A 13,281-nucleotide genomic window follows, 5' to 3' on the forward strand; every position below is an offset into this window, starting at 1 on the left:
GGTCTGAAAAAGCCTGGGTTAAAACCGGTCTCGCTGAACATAGCGGACAAGGAGTACTACTGAGACCCCAAGAACAATGGCAATGGGTTTTTGATCCTACTGCACCTATTGGTTTTGTGGGAGCCTAGGCAGTTTGGATGCTCACCTTACTAGACCTGGATGGAGGTGGGTGGTCCTTGGACTTCCCACAGGTCAGGGAACCCTGATTGCTCTTTGGGCTGACGAGGGAGGGGGGCTTGATTGGGGGAGGCGGCGGTGGGGAAGAGACAGAAATCTTTAATTAATTAATAAAGAAATAAATAAATTAAAAAAGATTCTTTCTTTCTTTCTTTCTTTCTTTCTTTCTTTCTTTCTTTCTTTCTTTCTAACAAAAAAGTCTGACTCATAGAAGCCATGAGTAGGAAAGGGATAACCAGAGGCCAAGGAGAGGGGGAAGAGAGAGATGTGGACCAAAGGGCACAAAGAAGATTTTGGGAAACTGATAGACAACATGGGCAATGATTTTTTGATTACAAAAAGCAAGTCTAGATATTCATACATATCTAGGGATCCTCTTACTCCCATGTTCTTCTGGGTAAGCAGGGATCTCTCCTAGGGACTTTGTCTTATATGGTGGCAGAGAGGCCATTAGAAGTTAGTAGACAATGGCACCCCAACTACTCAACACCTATGCAACCAGAATAGCTCACACTGGGCAGCTGAGTTAAGCTGACCTTCAGAAATGAGGTCAGAGCATGAGCATGCACTATGTCGCTTTGATGTTCTAGTCTCGTTTCATGCAGTCTACTGTTTGTTCAGGAAAGAGTTAAGGACCGGGGAGTGCATAGGACACACAGCCTCAGTATCGGCAGAAGCAATTTATAGCAGCAGAAAGACTCGGTCCCTGCTGCAGTACTCACGGTCTTGTCTGATTAATTGACAAATGCAGAAGTACCTCATTCTAGCTCACGTGTAAGTGGACATAAGTGTAAGATATGCCGTTCCTTTGAGGGTGCACTGGATGTTTCAATGGGCAGATCGGTGGTGGAAGCTCCTCTTTGAGAGGTGAATAAAGATGACTCTTTCCATTTTGCAGCCAGACCTGGAGTGACCTGTTCTTAAAGGCCAGCTCCTTTCAGGGACAGCTAATTGCCATTTATAGGATTACTCACTCACAAAACAGCCAAGGGTTGCTTTGTTTTAAAGATGTTTGTTTTACTCATCTGCTCTCTTAGCCTTTATCAAACCTCTGCTTGCTAGAGTGCTCCTGAAAATCAACCCTAGGGCTTGCTGATCCCAACCAAAACCTCTCGCTGGATGTCCTCCAATGCTGGCTCATGGTGTTTGAAAATTTGGCACAAGATCTAGAGCCCATAGCAGCTTACACAGTGTTCACATTTGTTATCATTGCGAAATGATGTAACCACTGCTATATCATTGGTAAATCAAAAGTTTTTAAATCTAATGCCACGTAAGGACATTGGGAAAGAGATGACCGACTGGTGAGAATGTACAAACTAAAACCAAAGCTTAGTCCCAATGGGCCATGATGGAGACACACACACACACACACACACACACACACACACTAGTATTCTGTATTGATAGAAGAGCAGAGAAAAAGCATTACCCCAACCTTAGATGATGAATTAAAAGTGAAGCAGACCAAAGGATTTAGAGAAGAAATAGAGATTAAGTATATCCTTTTTATTCAGAGATGTATTTCTTAGACCACGATATTTTTATCACTCAAATACTGATTCCCCTCTAAAACATATCTCCCACAAAGAGCTAAGGTAAGATGCTTATTTGGAGTGGCCAGGTGTCTTCAAGGCTTGGGCCCAGCTCATGTACATAAACCTGTCAGCTGGCACTACCACAAATTCCTACACCAAGTGATGGGTGCTTGGCAGCTTTCTGAGTGATCAGAACTGTGCAGTGTGAAAAGGAAGACTCTATGGGCTGGTTCCATGCCTGTGAGACAAGGACTTAGAGAAAGAAAGAAGGAAGGAAGGAAGGAAGGAAGGAAGGAAGGAAGGAAGGAAGGAAGGAAGGAAAGAAGGAAGGAAGAACCAGGTTGGTGGCTGGAGAGATAAAATTCAGTGGTTAAGAACACTCGCTACTCTTCTAGAGGACCCTGGTTTGATTCTTAGCACCCATAAGGCAGCTCTCAACTATTTGTAATACCAGTTCTAGGGGATTCAGCAACACCCTTCTGGACTCTGTAGGCACAAGAAGCATGTACATGCTGTACAAATATTCATGTAAGTAAAAGGCTCATACACATAAAAACCAGAAAGCAACCCAGGGCAATGACTTCCAGATTTTTCAAGACTTTACTTAAGGACACTGCAGCATTCCTATGTTAAAATTTATCAGAAAATATTCAGGTTATGTGTGGATGATTTCAGAGAGTGGTGTGATGTAGACTACCCATCCAGGACTGAGCATTCTACCGCCTCCATTCTCTGCTTCTTGACCAGCATAGGTCTGCTAATTGACATCGACTACAAATAGAAGCCTATCTGATGAGTGTTGGGAGGTGCATGGGTTTGTAGGTGTAATGTTACGTCATTGTGGGTGGATTTAATGCATGTCACTCAGCAGAATAGTAGTAGGTTCTCCCCTAGGGCTTGTGACCAGATGTTCTCATACTGATAATCATGCCAGATAGGGTTTCCGTTTCCTGGGAAGGTTCTCCCCTAGGGCTTGTGACCAGATGTTCTCATACTAATAATCATGCCAGATAGGGTTTCCGTTTCCTGGGAAGGACAGTAGATCCAATCACAAAAAATCCTTTCCATAACATCTGTGCCACTACTGCACCGGTGGGCCTCTCTTCCCAAGCCAGCCATTGCTGGAGTCTGCACGGCTCACACCTGTGCAAGATTAAGGATTACTTTTCTCCTTCAGTTATGTGCTTGGCACTATCTAGCCCCATGAAAGTAGGGATGAAGCTTCCAGGTCAGCACAAGCGTGGTTTCTCCATGTTGTTGTATGACTCAAGTATGATGGATCTTCAGCAACATGGATTTACTCTCAAGATCCAGAGGCTAACTGTCTTATGTTCCTGTTCTCTTGCTGGGAGAAATCATCACGACCAAGGCAGGTTACAAAAGAAAGCATTTAATTGGGCTCATGGTTTGAGGGGCTAGAATCCACGGTGGTGCACTAAAGGCACGGTGGTGAGAATGGCTGAGAGTTCATATCTTGATTTGCAAGCAGGAGTCATTGATAGGGACACTGAGAACACAGCAAGATGCTTGAGACCTCAAAACCTGCCCCCAGGGAAACATCTCCTCCAACAAGGTCACACCTCCTAATCTTTCTCAAAAGTTTGACCAATCAGGAAACAAGGATTCAAACATGAATCTATGGGGCTATTCTCATTCAGCCACCATAGCAATCCAGAGTACTGACAATAGACTGTGATGTTTGGCACTATGTGAACTCAGCTGTTAACAACTCCAAGAGGTAACCTTTCCTTGGCGCTGGGCTTTTTGTTAGCCTGTGGTATCTAGTAGGGACATTGACACGTCATGTTTTGGGAAGTTCATTTTAATTATTTTTATACCTGTTCATGCATATATTTTAAGAAGCTTCTACTATAGTAGGTTTTGTATGATCTTTACTGTTCATGCATATATTTTAAGAAGCTTCTACTATAGTAGGTTTTGAATGATCTTTACTGTACATGCAAATATTTTAAGAAGCTTCTACTATAGTAGGTTTTGAATGATCTTTACTGTACATGCAAATATTTTAAGAAGCTTCTACTATAGTAGGTTTTGTATGATCTTTACTGTTCATGCATATATTTTAAGAAGCTTCTACTATAGTAGGTTTTGTATGATCTTTACTGTTCATGCATTTATTTTAAGAAGCTTCTACTATAGTAGGTTTTGTATGGTCTTTACTGTTATTCATCCTTTTCTATTGTGATGATCAGTCTTGGTTATCAATTTAACTCTATCTGCAACCAATTAAAATCTAAACTGCTGGGTGCTCCCTTGAGGGTTTTCTTCATCAGATTATTCGAAGAAGGAAGACCCACCATAAATCTGGGTCACTCTTCTGGTGCCAGCCCAAAGAAAAGACAGAAAAAGTAAACTTTGCTTTTTGCCTGCTTAGTCTCATTCTTGCTGGCAAGTTCATCTATCCTTTTGCTACATCTAGTATTAATCCAGCTTCTCCAGGATTCCAGCATAGACTGAAGATCAGCGGATCTCTAAAAATCCCCTAGAACCCCAGCAGCAGATTGCAAATGCAGAGACATCCAGGCTCGAGCACTGAACAACTATTTGATGTTCAGCCTTTCCATTGTGAGACAGACATTGCTGGACTACCCAGACCATGTCCTGTAAACAAGTCTAGGAGTCCCCCCCGCCCCAATAGCTACATTTATTCTATCAGTTCTGTTCCGTAGGAACCCTGACTAGTACACCGATATTCCATCTTCTGCTGGTAGGCTATGCTTAGGAGGTTGAGGCAGAAGGATCATAGGAGTGGGCCAGAAAGTTAATCTGTGTCAGGAAAGAAAGACTGCTAGTGGTCTGCCTACTCTTGCTCTTGCACCAGAAAGAAAGAGACGATAACAGAAGGAAAGTGAAGAAAAAGTGGGAAGAGCAGCAGGAGAGGGAGGTCTGGGCTGCCACTGGGTGACGTCACACTGCCACAGCACATGGTACCTGGGAGATGGGGCCCAATCACCTCTCTTTAAACCCACCGCCCACACAACTCCAGCAAGGTATGCATGACAAATGGCTTTCCTGAAGAAAGGAAGCAGTAAATAAATTTCAACATTTAAAAAGTCCTCAAAAGTTATAAACATTATTATGAAGCAGGCAGAACTAATCCTTTTTATTAGTCCCCCAGCTAACCATAGGCTTCACTGAGAAGTCATTGTCTATTGTGATACCTTATGATGTTTTAAAGCTAATAGAAACCTTGCCCTATGTCCCGGTGGCTGCATTACTGCTCTCCATAACACAGTACCCCAACTAACATCAACTCTGGCTTTCAGGAATGCAGAGCTGGGCTCTGGGTCTCTCCTGAGGCTGCAGTCATCAAAAGGACAGGCTGGGGCTGAGGAGTCCCATGTGGATTCATTTGCAGAGTTCTTTGCTGGGGGTTCAATTATACGGTTTTCTTCATGGTCTCTGTAGCCCTTGGCTTCCCCTGTAATGAGGCACCGGAGTGTGTGTGTGTGTGTGTGTGTGTGTGTGTGTGTGTGTGAGAGAGAGAGAGAGAGAGACAGACAGAGAGAGACAGACAGAGAGAGACAGACAGAGAGACAGAGGCAGAAAAATAGAAACAGAGACAGAGAGACACACACAGAGACAGAGAGATACGAATGCACTGTGACATCTGGCGAGAGCCTAACCTCAGAGTGACATCTATCACTTCTGCTATTTTCTGTCCTTTATATATAGGCCTGGTGGCTTACACTCATAATCCCAGCACTTCAGAGGTTAAGGGAGGAGCCCTGTTGGGAGTATAAGGCCAACTTGGGCTACAGCATGTGTTCCAGGTCACACTGGGCTATAGTATGAGACCCTGCAATCAAAAACAAAATAGGAACAACAGAAAGAGGTCAGAAGTTTCAGCCTTCTTCCAGAAAGTGTCTCCTAAAATGAAGGAGCCAGAGAGCCGACTTGGAGGCTGTCCCATCCAAAGACTGTACGCTGGGTGACAGAATGGGTAACCCGCATTCACTTTTCCATTCCTCCACTTTGATATTCTTATGATTCCCGTCTCTCTGTGTCCATTCTTCATCTTTAGAAAGTAACAATAGGTCATTGACCACAGGGGGTTAATAATAGAAAGACGCGCTTGAAATCCCTCGGAGGACTGGGTAAGCCTCGCAGAAGTCAGAGTGGTCATTGACGGGGCTTGTCTAACACAGCACATTTCTGAGCACTCTGGAGCTGGCATGGGGAACTTTCTGCGCTGGCTCATACACTGGGAAATTCATGTTAAACATGTTATCTGTGTGAGGTGGCACCAAAAGATGAAGTAAATGCTTCAATATCAGTAATGACACAGTCATAAATGTGGATTCAGGCCGAGTGGCACTGTCCCCTCAAAGCCCAGGCCTGAGTGGAAAGGAGATGCAGGATGAGGTAAGCCAGTGTTCCTCCGTGAGGAGACTTACCCAGAGCAGCAGCCTTGAACAGGAACCCACCCTATTCCTGAGAACAAAATCGGGTACGGGGGACCTCTTAACTTTGCCCTTTAGGAAGACTGTATTTGAGAACTGTCCACATTAGTACAAGGTTACAGAATTCCAATAGGACTGAAGCCAAAGTAAATATGCCCCCTCAAGTCATTATTGATCTTAGGGGACAGCTCTGCCTCCTCGCTAGAGCCAAACACCCATGCAACTGCCAGTAATGAAAACTCATGACTCACGAAAGAGCACCTCCTGATGACTACATGGTAGTCACTGCACCCCGCGCCTTCGTCATGTCCACTGTCCTGTGCACCCTATATATGATGTAATGTTACAGGCAAGGAGACGGTAGTTTAAAGTTACATCATATGTGACCAAGTAACGCTCTGAGCCCAGAGAGTCTGACTTCAAATCTCACAGTCTTTACAACCACGTTAAGAGCTGAGAAGAAACCTGAGTTCTAAAATTATTAGAAAGGTGTTTGTAAGCAAATGCATGGGATGCTTCTTTTCAAACTCTTGACTACAATCTTAGTAACAATAAGGTGAGGAGAGACTATTCCATGAGTAGACCGTCACTGCTCTGGGTCCTCTTCTTCCCTAGCATGTCCCAGGGCACAACCTCACAGACAAGAGCGAAAGGCAGAAGATAATTAATCCTAGACTTTGGGCCCAGGGCCCTTCTAGAAGCAGTCTATTTCTCTTGAAACTGTAATGTTTACTTCTGATTGTCTAGAAACACAGGGTCCGATTACCAAGGTCTAATACTAAAACGCTGAAGATACTGGGAAACCAAAAGCTCCGTCTAATTTTCAACCAGCATTCCTGGTGAAACACTGCAAAGACCTGATCTGAGGAACACTCTGAAATTCTTGGCACACAGAGGTTAAGGGAAGGGGGAGCGGTCCTTTTCTTCTTATCCGAGCCTTCCTTGAGTAGAAATGGGATCGAGGTGTCAAATCTGAAGAGCTTTGGAGACTGGACTGTGAGGATCCCACCAGGGGGCTCTGCTGTCTTCCAGGTGAGAACACAGTGAGGCACCGCAACCAGTGTTTTAAGACTTGGAAACCCACATGTAGGAGAGTGGAAGTGGACTCTAAAATCTGGCCTCACACGGAAACATCAACTCAAAATTGATAAAGACTTTTAAGGTCTAAACCTGAAAAAACCACTAGAAAAAAAAGTAGAGAAGAAGCTTTTGGTAGTGGCTTTGGTAAAACACACACACACACACACACACACACACACACACACACTCATAACAAAAGAGAAAAAAGAGTCAGGGGTAGTGGATTACACTGCACTGAATTACAAAGCTCTATACAACAAAGCAAACACGATTAAAAGATTAAAGAGGCAATCTAAAGAATGAGAGGAAATATTTGGAAATCCTGCTTCTGAAAAAAAAGTAATGCTCTAAATATATTAGGAATGCAAACACAGAAGGAAGAAAATAGAGAATTTTTCTAGACATGGTGGAGCATGTTTTAACTCTACAGATGTAGTGGAACATGCTATAACTCTATAGACATGGTGGAACATGCTATAACTCTATAGACATGGTGGAACATGCTGTAAGTCTAGTGCTCGGGCAGTATAGAAAGTTAAATTGATGCTAACTTGGGCTACAATAGTGTCAGGCAGCATGACCTACATGAGAGCCTATCTAAACAAACAAACAAACACATAAATAAATATGACAATAAGGAACCCAAGTAGAAAATGGACACTGTTCCTGAAATGCAGAGTTCCCAAAGAAGACCTACAAAGAGCCAACTATACAGACATGAGCTCAGTAGTAACTTTCATCAAGGAAACATCACAAAACTACATATAGGAAGGGCCCTCTCAAAAAGAGAACGGTAATTCTGATAAGTGTGTTGAGAAAGGGGACTCTTGCGTGTTCTTGGGAAGACGAGGTGACCAAATAGAGCTGTGACAGAGAACGGTTTGGAGGGCAGTGTGTGGTCCAGCAACCTCCCTTCCGGGTACGTATTCAAAAGAAATGAGATCAGCATGTCAAGGAGATGGCTGCACTCCTCCCTTCATGTTAGCGTTGTTCACACCATCAAAGACAAGGAGACAATGTAAATGCACATCAACAGATGACTAGGCAAAGGCAGTGTGGCATGTGGACACAATGGAAGCCCGAAAAAAGGACTTTCTGCTCATTGACTAAGCCGGGAATTGAAGGATTAACATGGCATGAGCTGACTTTATACTGGTACCCGATGGAGGCCCTAGCTCTCCTAGTACCAGCATGCTTGCCAACTGATGACTCCCTCTGCCCTGTAGTTACCTGTTCTGGGCATAATACCCCAGAGCTCCCAGCCACAGGGTCTGTTCGCCTCATACTTAAGTTACCCCGGCTAGTGGCTTGAATCCAATGCTGACAAAGTGAGCTTGTGTAAGCTGTAGCTCCACGAAGAAAGACCCAGAAGCTTGCTCGTGTTGTTGCTGCCATCTGCAAAACTTTGACCATCACAAGGAAAGGTGAACCTAAAAAATCAACTGATCAACTGTGAGTTGCCAGACTGAAGATGAGGATAAATGGTCGCCGTACGTTAAAGTAGATAAACACAGCTGCCAGAGGCTGCGAGACTAATTGAATATTAATATTTATCTTGGATGCCCATGTAAATATTAATTACTTCAGAGTTATTATTTCTTCCCATTCAAATGCCCACAATTCGCCATGAAATAGCTCCTGCTAGCCCTGGGTACTTTGCTGTTTGCTCTGCCATCTGTTTTTAACTTGTGAGTGCTGAGATCACAGTCAGGTGGCCATGACCACGCAGATTTTATGCAGATTCTGGGAAGCTCAACGCCAGACCTTATGCACACGTGCAAGTACTTTACCTACCAAGTGATCTCCTCATCCCCAGGTTGGTGTTTTTAAAGCCTTATAGCAAGGGGGAATGGGTCCACAACAAAGGGAAATAGGATTGTGCTGATATTTGGGTATACTCAATTCAAATAAGAAGCAAGGCAATTCCCTGCTGTGCTAGCTGCCACAATGCCTGCACCCAGAACCCAGATCTGTGACTCTCAGAACGCACCCTGGCTTTAAGAAATGCTCACTGAGGTCTAAATATGAAGGAGTGATGTAAAGTTAAGAGGAAACGAAGCTGTAGCAGACAAAAGGTGGTATCTTCATGGGGCTGTGTAGTTAGGGTTTCCTCTCTCCTCTTGCACGGGTAGGGCTGTGAGGCAGAAGTGGGGCAACTTTGTAAAATTTTAGGTTATGAAAGAAACCTCAGGATCATAAAGATCTCATCTTCTGAGTCCAGAGTCGAGCTCACTTATACACTCACTGTGTCTCCAAACGGTACTTCTAAACACCAACACATTTGTTTACAGTTCAAAACTGAAGACGAAAGGACAGAGTTTAGACATTTCTAGGATGGAAACACTGGACATCGAACTAAAGGTAACCACAGGCAAGCACTCTCAAAGAGAAGGCCCCACACGCCATTTAATTAAAGACAAAGTTGAATAAGCAAAATATATTGTCTATAGCTGTTGACAATCCTCACAAAATCTCAAACATCACAATGTTGAAAGCAGCTATAAGAGGACAGATCAACATCCCTTCTGTTTTCAGAAATGTATGTAGGCTTTCTAATTCATACTCTATAAATGGTTAAATATTGAGAGGAACGTTGGGAGATGCCTCTGGGATCATGGTAATTGCTAGTAGGAGACTTTATTATTATTTTTTTAGCAACATTCCAAATTATTGTAAAAGGCCGATCCATTAAGAAGTAAACGATTTAAAAAAAAAAGGTGAAAATAGGAGGACTTGGGAAGAAGGGGTTTGTTCAGTTGGGGTGAATGGAGGATGAGAGATAATGGGAGAAGAATAAGATCATAGTACCTTATATACATATGAAATCGCTAGAGAATAAGAAAATAAAATACAAGCAAAATCTCTCCTAGTTTGTAAATTGTAATGGGCAAATCAAAGGACCAAATGCAGTAGACCACAGGCACAAACATTTACCACGATGTTCAAGATTTCACACGGGAGAAGGTTTGTCTGAGATGTCACTGGTAGCTAGCTAATCGTAGACGAAACCCCAGGACTTGGTTATGCTCATACTCTTTCCCTACTGCATTGTTTCTACCGACGCTTGCCTGAATCACAGACCTTAGGAAGTAAGTAAATTCAAGTATGTAATTTGATGAGCTCAGCTTAGCATGCTGAGCTAGTGAAATGTAACCCAAAACTGGTTTTAAGCATCTGACCAAGGCACACGCTGTTCTTCTTGGTTTTTCAACTGATTCTAGCCGCAAGGCAGTTCAAGGAAGGACAGCATGAATGTTCTCATACTCTGGTCCATTTCACACTGGTATATGCTTTTCTGGTGACAGGCTGAGTTCTACAGAAGATTTGAAACATAAACCCCAAAGAAATCACTGGTTGTACACAGCTAGGTTGTTGCCTGAACTGACAATATTATTTTTTATTTGTTCCAATCACCTCTTAGAAATTCAAATTTCATACATTAGACTCACAAGTGGGCAGATTCATGAGTGATATCTATTAGAACAAAGACATATCAGGAGTAAGGTGTGCTAGATAGCTTACTGATGCCAAGAGTTTGGTAACTAAAGAGCTAGGCTGTGTGGTTTCCAAAGTCAACACAGTCCTGTGTTACACACAGACCCAGATCTAAGATCAAGGCTGTTTACTGATAAGAACAGACCTTGAACTGGGCTTAACAAGGCCTTTCCAAGGCAGAACATTGGCACCAGACTAAACTTACCTGTAGCTTTGATCCTTTGAGTACTCAATGTTTATATTACGGTGATTTTTTTTTTAGTTTTAGGCTTACAGTTCTAATCAGATGAAATGCCAAACCAAAGGACCCAGTAATGCTATAGCTACAGCTTAAGAGTAAGAAACAAAACCGTTATGAACTGGTGAGGGCAAATGCTATTTACGACAACTTCTACAAAAGGCAAGTTGATTTTTACAGAATTGCTCCTGTACCACCGCTTCTGTTAGGGATATCAACGTACTTGGTTAGAGGCTCAGTATATGAGTAGGGCTAGAAAAGAATAAACTGAACTAATACTGATTTTGGAGCTCTAAGAATCATGTAACTTCTAAACTGGGATTATTGAACTCAGACCTGAAGGCAGAGGTCTGGGAGTATGGTATGGAGGAAGGCGGACAAAGTGATATCCCTAGGGATGGCCCACAGGGACTTTAGAAGTAGAGATGCCAGGAATGCTACTGACGTTGTTTCCATGGATACAGAGTTTCACCTTTCCTTACAGTCTGCCTTTAGCAAAGGTACCAAGAAAAAGAAAGCACACGTAGTTCACTTCCAAGGCTTTGTTTTTTTTTTTTTTCAAGATAGAGTGCACGTGAAAATCACAGAAATTTCCAAGTTCAATATCTGTGTTATTCAAGCATGAGTATGAACCATATGTAAAGGACAGCAAGACAGTGGTACATCAAATTGGTCAATAATGTTCATGAAAGTGAAGTCAGCTGGAAATGTTGGAGAACGCTGGGAAAGGCTTAGGACTCCTCAAGACATGGAGTGGAGCTGAGGATCGATCTCATGCAGGAATTAGAGGGAAGGAAGCTGGAGCCACATCTGGCCTACCAGGTCTACTTCCCTCTCCTTCTTCTCTTCCTCTCCTTCCCTTCTATCACCTGCCGTCACTGCACCCTGGGAACTGGGTGTGGGTAGCAGGTATATACCTCTCCCTGTATTATTTATTGTTTTCTCACTCTCAGCATATAATTAGCTGCTGTTCATTTCAAACGCAAAGACAGAGTTCTGAGTTACTTTCCAGAGACACACAAGAATAAATAGCAGAGATAGGAATTATAGGTCCTTCTCAAGCTGGGCAATATTTATTTCGCCAGGTCACACAGGACTGAGATGAACATTTGCGCTGCGCTGGGAGTGAGGGTACCGCTGGTTATTTATTATGTAAAAAGCTGACAGACATGTATTAGTGACTGAAATGTTAATCTCTACTTTTGAATTGCTAAAGAAAGAAGTAGGAATTACTTTGGCTGTATTATTTATTTTCTATTAAAAATGGTTCTTGATCAGAATTAATTTCCTTTGATGAGTTTGGATATTAGTTACTTTTTTATTGCTATGGTAAAATAGCATAACCAAAATCAACTCATAGAAAAAAATTACTTTGAATTCCGGTTCCAGAGGGAGAGTCCATGATAGCAGGGGAGAGATGACAGAGGGTGGCTGGAGCAAAAGAGAGGCCACATCTGCAGCACACACAGGGAGCAGAATGAGAGGAGGATGTGGGGTATGGCTATAAAGCCTCAAATCCTGTCACAGATAGTAACATAGCCTCCAACAAGACACCGTCTAAAGGTTCCATAACCTCTCCAAACAGCACCCCGAGGGACCAAGTTCACATACACGATCCTATAAAGAGCTTTGCTTGCTCAAGCCATAAATTTATTAAACAAAACAATTTTTGTATTTTTTTTGTGAAAATTTGAGAAATCTGAAATAAATTGCAGTGGAATATGGAGAAATATCTATTATTAATAAGAGAATAGTGAGGCAGAGAGAGACACAACTATGCAAGTTCCAGAGCTGAGTTATTTGGAAACAAAGCCAATTAGATGTCAGTTACTCCCAAAGACTAAGTTTTTCTTTAACAGAAGGAAGAGTTGATTCGGGGATTATGGTTACAGAGAGATAAGAGTCTCACAAGAGGGAGACAAGTGGCAGGTATGGTGGCAGAAGACCAGATTTTTTTTTAAAATATTATTATTTCATATATTACACTCTGACTGCAGTTTCCCCTCCTTCCCCTCTTCTAGTCTCTCCCTCCACTTCCCTTCTCCCAAAGACTCAGCCCCTCTGTCTTCCTCAGAAAAGCACAGGCCTACCAGGGACACCCACCAAACATGGCGGAGCAATTACAATGAGACCACCACACCAAGGCTGGACAAGGCAACCCAGTAGAAGAAGGATCACACAAGTAAGCAAAAGAGTCAGAGAGATCCCCGGTTCCCACTGTCAGGAATCCCACAAGAACACCAAACTTCTCAGCTAGAAAATGCAGAGGACATAGGTCAGACCTCTACAGGCTCCCTGATTTCTGTGAGCTCCCATGAATTCTGTGTGT

Source organism: Alexandromys fortis, unplaced genomic scaffold (genome assembly GCF_014885135.2).
Source record: "Alexandromys fortis isolate MF-2015 unplaced genomic scaffold, M_Fortis_MF-2015_v1.1 scaffold_18, whole genome shotgun sequence".
NCBI lineage: Eukaryota > Metazoa > Chordata > Mammalia > Rodentia > Cricetidae > Alexandromys > Alexandromys fortis.